This window comes from Pteropus alecto, unplaced genomic scaffold (genome assembly GCF_000325575.1).
Source record: "Pteropus alecto unplaced genomic scaffold, ASM32557v1 scaffold45, whole genome shotgun sequence".
Taxonomy (NCBI): domain Eukaryota; kingdom Metazoa; phylum Chordata; class Mammalia; order Chiroptera; family Pteropodidae; genus Pteropus; species Pteropus alecto.
In genome coordinates, this window is record NW_006442491.1 from 40,640,247 (window position 1) to 40,649,648 (window position 9,402).

General features: G+C 62.1%; 1 pseudogene; it reads left to right on the top strand.

Annotated features, from left to right (window-relative positions):
* Window positions 1-4,398: 4,398 nt before the first annotated feature.
* On the top strand, window positions 4,399-4,514 carry LOC112471177 (annotated as a pseudogene).
* The last annotated feature ends 4,888 nt before the right edge of the window (window positions 4,515-9,402 follow it).

Below are 9,402 nucleotides of genomic sequence, written 5' to 3' on the forward strand. Positions count from 1 at the left end.
GCGGGCAGCCACCTGGTCGCCTGTCCCCTGAACACGAGAAGCCGCCCACCGCGGTGACGGCTGTGTGGGACGCTGGCCCAGCACGAATGGCCTGCACCACCCTGAGGGGACGAAATGGGGTGGGGGGTCGAACCGAGTGTCCGCCGACCGGCACACGCATCTGCTCTGGTGCCAGCCACCCCCGTCCGCCCGACGTGTCTCCAGCTGCCACTGCCATGTCTGCCTGGGCACAGCCCCTGTGCGGTCGACACGCGCGGATGCTGAGTGGACGAGGGCGGGAGGCAGCCAGGACCCAGGCAGACCCTGCCCCGGCGCCTCCTGTCCACGTCATCGGTCCGTCCCAGAACCGATGGGCCCCAGAGGGAGCGCGTCACACTGGCCCTGGGTGCCCCGCAGTAGCCGCTGGGGCCTCTGACCGAGCGGCCTGAGGCAGGGACCTGTGATGGACACAGGAGGCCAAGGCGGGATAGACCAGAAGTGGGTCCCAGCGTCGGGGTGACCGGGACCCACAGGAGTCAACTCAGAGGGCCCCGGGGGGGCAGCTCTTCCTTGCTGGTCAGAGTCCGGGCGTGGGCTCCAGGGGACGGCCAGAGGCTCAGGGCTGCCGTCCCCACCCCCGGCTTCGAGGGAGAGCCACTCCCTGGGGAAGCCCCTCTGCACAGTGCCGGGCTGGGACTCGGTCCAAGGAGCTTTCAGAAATGAAACTCGTGACTCACAAGGGAGAAGCGGGACCTGCCGGCGACGTGGGGACCCCGAGGGGCTGCACGGGGGCGGGGGCTCCGAGGCTGGGACGGCACCGAAGGTGTCTGCTCAGCGGGCAGCCCAAGGGGGGGGCCCTGCTGTATGGGAACTGTGCCCGCGGGGGGCCGCGGGGTCGGCAGCCCAGGAAACGCCTGTGGCCGGTGCAGGGTGCGGGCACCCGCACCAGACAGACCCCTCAGGCTGCTGCCCTGCCTGCTGAGCTCACGGAGAATCCGGGGCACGCGGCAAACCCCTGACCCCTCCGTTCTCCTCTTAAAGTCCAAGTCAATCCCGTGGCTTAACGTTAAAGCTTCAAAGATATCTGGGCCTAACGGGAACTGAGATAAACATACTAGACACTGAGAAACGAGTTCGAGGAAAATCTGAATCACGAAGCTCGCAAAACTTAGCGTGGAGCTGGCGGCCGGGCGGCAGCGATGTGCCAGCGCAGGACCCAAACCGCCGACCCTCTGGACCGCGGCCGGCCGTGTCTCCAAATCCACCAGGAAACGACCTGAAACACTCGTCTCTTCCAAAGTGTCCCTGGCACTGCTCTTGACGGCAGCAAAAAGGAAGAAACGCCCAGGGGCCCGACAATTAAAAGCAGCCGAGAAAACCACGGCACGTTGACATTGACCGAGGTCCGGCTCGGAGGAGCATCGAGCATCATTCTTGTCGATGCCGAGAAGCTCGCCAGAAGAAAACGGGAAGAAATCAGTGCAGAGACCACGTGACCCTGGGATATGCGCTCGGATCCCCTCTGTCCCACCAGATCGAGTTCCTTCGCGACGAGACGAGAAGGAGAAGGTGTGGCCGGGAAAGGCCCGGGCAGGACAGCGCCGCAGACCGAACGTCCCAGAAAGCAACCCCCACCTGCACCTTGCCTGGCTCCTGCAGGGAGCGCCATGGCGGGCGGGGCGCCGGGGGCCCTGTGCTCGACCCCCCCAAACTGTCCCCGGCCTCCAGTCCCAGGACCTACGCGGTGGGGGACCTGTGGGGTGGGGGGGCCCACAGGGTGGCCCGTGTGAGCCACTGTCTGGCCCAGGAGCTCAGGACTGCTGTGGGGAAGGCTCCCTGGGAGGCGGAACACAGATGGCCCCCCAAAGCCCCAGGCCTCCAGGCTGACCTCTAAAGAGCAACGGGGGCTTCCTCAGGGGGCACCAGGGGCACTGGGCGGCCACAGGCACCGCAGGATGTTCCCGCGCCCGCCGCTGGCAGAATTACATCTGCACCCGCCACTTAGGCTGCGATTTGATGCACCAAGTGCCACGTGCTATAAAAGCAGGAAAGAACGTTTTCTAAATTTTAGAGACTGTCTTTCGACAGCTGCCGCCCCTCCTCTCCCGTGTCCCTTACGGGAAGTGTTAAAACACCATTCTGAAAAGGGACCAGGGCCCACGGACCGGACAGGTCCTGGTCTGACCCGGTGGGCCGGCGGGAACACGTGTGCTCGGCAGAGGGGACCCCCGATCTGCTCTGCAGCCACCACGGCACCAGCCCCCCAGGCGCCCCTGCTTGCCCCCACCCAGAAGCACCCTTTCCCTGGGCCCAGCTGCATCTGTCTCCACGGCAAGTGTCACCGTCTGTCTCGGCTCTGTCACCTCCCCTGCCAGGACACAGGCTCCAGCAGCGCGAGGACCTTGCTGGCTGCAGGTGCAGGCTGAGCGCAGGCCTGCTGGACGTGGCCGCTCACACGCTGGTCTGCCATGCCATCGAGGAGCCGGCGGTCGTGAGAGGTGACAGCTGGTGACGGGCTGAGAAGCCTCGATAGACACTGGGATCGAGACGCCATGTGGACGTGTGCCAGGCAGCTACGTCCCGCAGCATCGTCCTGAGAACATGGCCTCGTCGGAAGTGGGGCCTTTCCAGCTGCGGCCAGGTTAAGGCACGGTCATTGCAGTGGCCCCCAACTCGACGTGATCGGCGTCCTTTAAAAGGAGGGAAATTTGGACCACGGGGGAGGGGGCCACGAGAGCAACAGGACAGGCGGGCGACGTGCCCACCGCCAGGGACGCCCAGCGGCCGGGAGCCCGGAGGGACCCCGCCCCGGGGCTTCGGGGGGCATGGCCCTGTCCACACTTGCATTTCGGAATTCCGGCCTCCAGACTGAGAGTAAATCTCTACTGCTCTAAGCCACCAGGTTGTGACACTCTGTGATGACAGCCCCGGGAAACTCACACCAATTGCTGCCAATCAAGACGACAGGAAGGGTGGTTCCTAACCAGGGGCCCCGCCGCCCGTCGGCAGCAGTGTGTGGTGGGGCCCGAGGGGAGGACCACCAGGTCCGTCCACCGTCACCGCAGAAAGCCACATGGCAAAGCCGCTCAACCCAGAATGCAGAATCGGCCCGCGCCTGCGCCCTGGGCCAGAGCACTAGTCCCCCAGCGGCCACCCAGGGCCAGGCAGCACACCGCACAGCCCGCAGAGGCAGCTCTGCAGGGCTGGGCACACCCAGGCCGGTCCGAGGCCCCCATGGGTGGCCCACACACCACAGCCACAGCAAACCAGCTTCTGGCCGATGCGGGGACAAAGCTATCCACCCCGATGTGCTCATCTTAGTGCAGATCAGGGGAAACGCATCGGAGACTCCAAACTCTCGATGTCACAGATGTGCCTGCCCCCTAAGACCAGGGGAAATACATCCAAGTAAAAAGTGAGCTCGCGACGAGTGACATTAAGCAAATACAGGTGGGCACAGGTGAGGTGACGGTCCAGCCTGCCGTGCTTTCAACAAGGGACACCATGTCACGGTCCCTGAGGGACACAGAGGGCAGGAGCGCACCTGGTCTCGACTGAACACCTGACCGACCCTCGGTGGGCACAGATCTGCCAGACCGGCGAGGTGCTGCCACAGCCTGGGGACATTACCTGTCTGCTCTGTCACCAAGGAGCTCGGTTATCCGGCCAGGCAGGAGCCCGGGTGCGGAGCCTCGCCGCCTGCCCCCCACTCGGGGCCCCCGAGCATGCGTCCAGGCATGCCGGAAGGAGCAGAGCAGCAGGGGTGACCGGGAAGCTGGCCGGGAAGGAACAGACGGAAACCTGGACGACGCCCCTCGACACCCCTGACGGGCACTGCCCTGTCCAGTCAAAGTCGGGCGCCACCATCAACCCCGAGGCAGCACCCCGTTTTCACTCCTGTGCGGGCCTCATTCTGCCAGCGATGGAGGGCGGAGCGCGCCCAGCCTGAAGCCCGCCCCGTTCGGCCGGCACGATGCGCGGCCGCTGCCGTGGGCAGTGTGTCTGCCAACGGCTCCTGGGAAGTTCTTCAGGACACTCCGAGGTTGAAGAAAAAGGCTTCACACAAAATACAACACAGCGACGAAACGACAGCCACGTGTTTCTGCCTCGCCTGCCTCATGGAACACACGCCACTTCCCGTTTACGGAGTCGCCCACGCGTAACCGAAAGCAGAAGCAAAAATGGCAGCGTGTCACACACGGGCACGCGTCGACACGTCACGCCGAACACGCGCTTCAGGGAGCGCCACTCACTCCCGACGGGAGCCCGGGCTCCGTCGAAGCAACCAGACCCCTCTGCTTTCCAACAGGAATCAAAACGACAGGCACACTGGACGTGGTTCCGTAGCGTAGCCGTGAGCACATCTGCTTTCCACGCAGAAGGTCCCCGGTTCGCGCCCCAGCAGAGCCACGGTCCATGGCCTGCGGCCACGCCACCCTGAACACGCCCGACGGCTGATCTCGGAAGCTAAGCAGGGTCGGGCCTGGTTCGTACTTGGATGGGAGACCACCTAGGAAGACCAGGTGCTGTAGGCGTAAATAAAAAAAGACGACGGACACACACGCAGTCGGCCAGGCCACACAACAGAGCACCTCCGCGAGGTCCCAAAAGTGCTGGCTCAGGGCGCGGCGAGGACGAGCAAGAGCATCCACGACCCTCAACACCAAGGTCCGCGGGAGAAGCAGCGCCTCCGACTCGCTCCATGCGAGTTCCCGCCATCGGCGGCTTCGGAGGAAGAAGAAAGCGGCTCTGCTGGGACCGGAGGGCGGAGATGGGCAGCAGGCGCCGCTGGCCCGTCCTCCCCAAACCCGTGCCGGGGCCTGGCCTCGTCTGGCTGACGGGCCCCAACCGAGAAGACGCCGAAAGCTCCGGCAAGCCCCAGAGCCAGCCTGTGCGGGGCCCGCGGGGCTGCTGGCCCCACCGCAGGGACGCAGCATGCCCGCCGCCAGCTGGCCGCAGAGGTGCGCCGGAGTCGACGGCTGCCGCCGAGGGAAGCAACTTGCGCCCGCACACTGCCCACACTCAGTGGCACTCGGTGGCCGGCATGGCCCGCAGGAGGCCGCCCAAGGGCAAGGCCATGCTCAGACTGGCTGTGGTCCTGCATGCCTGCGGCCACACCCGCCTCCACCCCGGCCAGGGCCACGTGTGGCCTCCACCCCCTCCCCTCCTTTGTCCCAGATCCCGTGGTGGCCTCGCTCCCCGGGGACTTCGGTGCGCGTGGACTCAAGATCACTTGCTGTCGTCCATAAGAGGCTGAGGCCCAGGCTGACCTGTGTGACCGAGTCAACTTTGAAACAGGGGCTCTCTGTGCAGCCGGCTCCGGGCCCCTCCAAGGTCCAGCGCGGGACCACCCGCGCAGGCTCGGCCACTTCACCCTGCAGAACCTGGACCCCGCGCCCACCTCCCCTCCCGAAGCCGCAGGGTAGCCCGGTGGTCACACGCCAGAGCCCAGGTGGCAGACTCTGCTCGGCTGCCTCCCTCACGCCCCTGTCCCCGCACGGTGATCCACCACCTATCACCCTCGTCCCCACCGGGCTGGGTGCTCCCACTGGGCCTGTGCCAGTGGGCGGCCGGCGAGTGGCCTGTGTGCGTGTTTCTAGGATGCCCAGCACGGCACCTGAGCTCTGTGCCTTCCCGCGGGACGGCTTCAGGGAGTTGGTCGGGGGACTCCCAGGTTGAGTGGCATGGCGCCCGCCCGAGCCCCATGGCCGCGCTGCCCACGCTGTCCGCCTTGCACACACAGCTCGTGGGACCAGAGACCTTAAACCCTCGCATGCGGCCCAGGACACAGATGGGCCTGCCTTCTGCTCCACGAGAAAAGCAGAGTGACACGGGCCTCGTGCACAGCCTGTGTCAGCGAGGAGCAGGGCCCGCTGCTACGTACAGGGGCCTCGCTGCTGCATAGCACTGCAGGGTACAGGGAAGGACAGCGGCGAAGGGGCCAGGGGGACGCGCCTCACAAACAAGAAACGCCCGTGCCCATGCCAGCGGCAGCCCCGTGGGAATTTCACCTGAGCGAGGACGTTGTAACCATTCCCACAGACGGGCGGATCTCTTCAGTGCTAGGGGCGGCTGGGAGTGACAGCTGCCGCCTGCTAGAGCGCGGGGAATAGGGGACGGCACGCCAGATCCGCGTGGACAAGCAGTAATGGTGGCCACTCAGAGCGCCGGCTTCCCAAAGATGGAGTGTGGCCTTAAGTGCGGGCCTCCGGGAGGGGCTGTGCGTGCCGGGACGCAAGCTTGGGAGGCAGAATTTCAAAGTGCATTTCTCACGCCCGCCCCTCCGCCAATCGACCCCCAAAGATACCTGGCCCGAGGTCCTGCCCGTGCGCTGGCTATCCACTTCCTGCAGAGCAGAAGCCAGGACAGAACCTGCTCCAAGGGCTGGACAGCAGCGTCCAACACCGGGCAGGGTGAGGACACCCGTTCCCTCTGGCCGCCTCGGACACTCAGGCACCTGTCCACCCAGCGGTCTGCACTCCTCCCTTGGAGTTCCTGGGCCCGCTTCTCATTAGCACTTGTCACCCGGACTAGGTCATGTTAGTGGCTCCTGTGTGCCCCTGTCCCGACAGACCACCAGCCCGTCTGCAGAAATTCGGTCCTCAGTCTGGCCTGAAGGCAGGTCCAGCACTGTCATTCATAAGAAAGCCTGGGAATGTCTCTAACGTGACTCAAAAAGACACATCCGTCAAAACACGAAAGCTCTGTAAGCTAACATTGCTACTTAACTTTGCATTCTAAAATACCCAAGGTTAGCGATTTTTAAAAATCCAAATAATGATGTTTAAAAATACTTAGTAATGTTTAAATCTAAATAAGAGTTAATGGCCCCGTCGACAGATATTGAACAGAAAACGAGGTCTTTGCCCTGCCCCGGCTTATCTCTTATTCTTCAGTTGAACAACTTTTTAGTTTGTTCAAAAAAAATTCTCTTTTCTGCAACTCTTCTACCTACGAACACTAGCACAGGTCTATTCTCCCACGAGCAAGCCACACGAGGCCTGACTGTGCACGCGGGAGGTGTGCCAGCATCTCAGCTAGAACGGCAGGAAAGGGGGCAAAGACTCTGGTGACCGGCAGCCTAAGACCTCGGCCACACTGGCCGGAGCACAGCCCCAGCATGAGCAGAGGGCACAGGAACCGGGATCGAGACAAGACGACCGTAGTTCGAGGACTTCGTCACGTCTGCGGCCTCAGCAGAGGTTCCCCGCCAGGGCATCTGCTCAGCAGACGGGCCACCTGCAGCAGGAAGAACCTCTTCTTGGGGGTTGAGGGGGCGGATCACAGGGGAGGTCTCGACAGCCTGCTGACATTCGGGTAAAATTTGAAGGAAAAGCCCGCGTTTCTCTGAGCACGTGAGTTGGGCAGGAACGTAAGTCCCCAGAACGGGGGTCCGCTGCGGCAGGTGCTGTGGCACCAGGTGTGGGCGCGAGAGGGGCCGTGCCTTCTAGAAGTCTCCTGTCGCTTTAGCACAGCGGCCAAGAGGGCAGCGGAGCACAAAGCACCAGCGCGGCGGGGGTGAGCGCCCGCTCGGTGGCGGGTGGCACCTTCTGAACGGCTTGCGCGAAGTGGGTCTCCGAGGCCGCGGGGCCGGTCTCAGACCTCGGGATGAGGAGAGCGCGGGGGACCCGCCCGGCTGTCCCAGAAACACAGGCCGCAGGGACAGACTGGCCCAATTTCCCTTAATTTGAAACACCCCACACAAGGACAGTGTGAGAAAGCTGACTCTGTTAAAATTTAATTCAGTTTAATATGTTTGTAAATAATGCATCATCCAGCAATAAAAGGGTGTCAGAATCCAGGGCACTCCCGGCCGGTCAGCAGGGAGCAGCTCCACCCTTCCATGGTGTTTTCACGGCATGAACCGAAGACCGCGGGTGTCTGCCGGGGGCTGGGGTCACCCTGACCTGGGTAACTGAGTGGGCACTGTGCCCTGCAGGCCGTAGGCAGCGGCCCTGACCATCAGAAGGTGGTGTGGACTGAGGTCCGAGCACAGGGACAACTTCTTTCAAACACAGACCGGCTCACCCTGAACAGGAAGTAGTCCATCTCATCGACACAAAATTCTTACATCCAGGATGTCGGTGAGTGGCTGAACCCAGCACTGTCCTGGTACTGGCATCCAGGAAAGGCTGAACTCTGGGTTTCCAAATGGCCCATGGCGAGCTCAGGTCTCCACTTCCCGAGAAGAGTCCCCACAATAAGCCCCATCTTCTTGCCTTCAGTAGAGGATGTGAGAATAATTGCTAGCTTTTCGGGAGACACCATGTTTAAGTTCCTGCTTAAAATCTTCGGTAACTTCTGCCTAAGTCCACCTATCTGAAATAATAAGGCGTCCCAAAATTTCAGTTCAAAATATCTAAAACTATCATAGGATTCTACTTTGAAAAAACACAACTGTTTACTTCATTGTTCATGTAAAAAAAAAAAGCCACCTTTCCATAAATTTCATTTTGATGAACAAACTACATGCTACTCTCAGAGTGGAACTATCACTTTGCACAAGCAGCTTGCGAGCCAGCAACAGTGAATCCACAAGTCTGTTACCCAAACGGGAAGTTACCTTCGAGAATAAATCCAATATGAGAGATTCTACAGCAGATGCGATTAAAATGCACCCGAGGACTCTGTGCACAGGTGTCTGCGCCCAGCCTTTGCTAAACGCGCTGCCTAATTAGCATTTCTTTAAACAATGCTGGTAACAAGCTTGCCCCTGTAATCCACGACAAACGCATCGCCGAGATTGTAGCACTGAAAGCATGAGGAAAACCGCTGAGAACCTCAGTCAAACTTTCTTTTGTTTATATTTCCTCGGTGTCAGAAAATACCTGTTTTTCGCCCCTTTTGGTTTCTACCCAGGCTCCTTGGTCCAGCCCTTTTGTGCGGTGGTCCGTTATACCTACAATTAATGAATTTGTTAGTGGGGCTGGGGAAACCCCAACTAGCCAGAGCCCTCCTCCTGGCGCAGAAAATTCCCCATTTGCCATCGGGATTGAGTTGTCAGATGCTGACTCGTGCTACCCTGTGAAACTGACATGTCTATTTACAGAGAAACAAAGACACGGCTCGCCGCGGACCCCGCTCCCTCTGCGCGCCCCGTCCGCTCTGCGCGCCCCGCGCTGCTCTGCGCGCCGCGTCCCCTCCGCGCTCCTCCAGCCGCCGGGCCCCGAGGTCCCTGCGCCCGGATTCTGCCAGTAATTAAATTAGAGACGAGGCCGGTGCCCGGCTTCAGGGGGAGACAATGACCCTTGAGGCCGGTCAGGGCGCGGGGATCCGCCCGCACCCACCTCCCGCAGTTCCGACTCTTGGCAAACTCGGCGCGGGCGGGTCTGGGTGCGGCTTGGAGGCGCGGGCGGGGGGTGCGCGGAGCGGCACGGGTGGGGGGCGCCAGGACGCCCCCGGGCTGCCTCCTGGGGCCGGGCG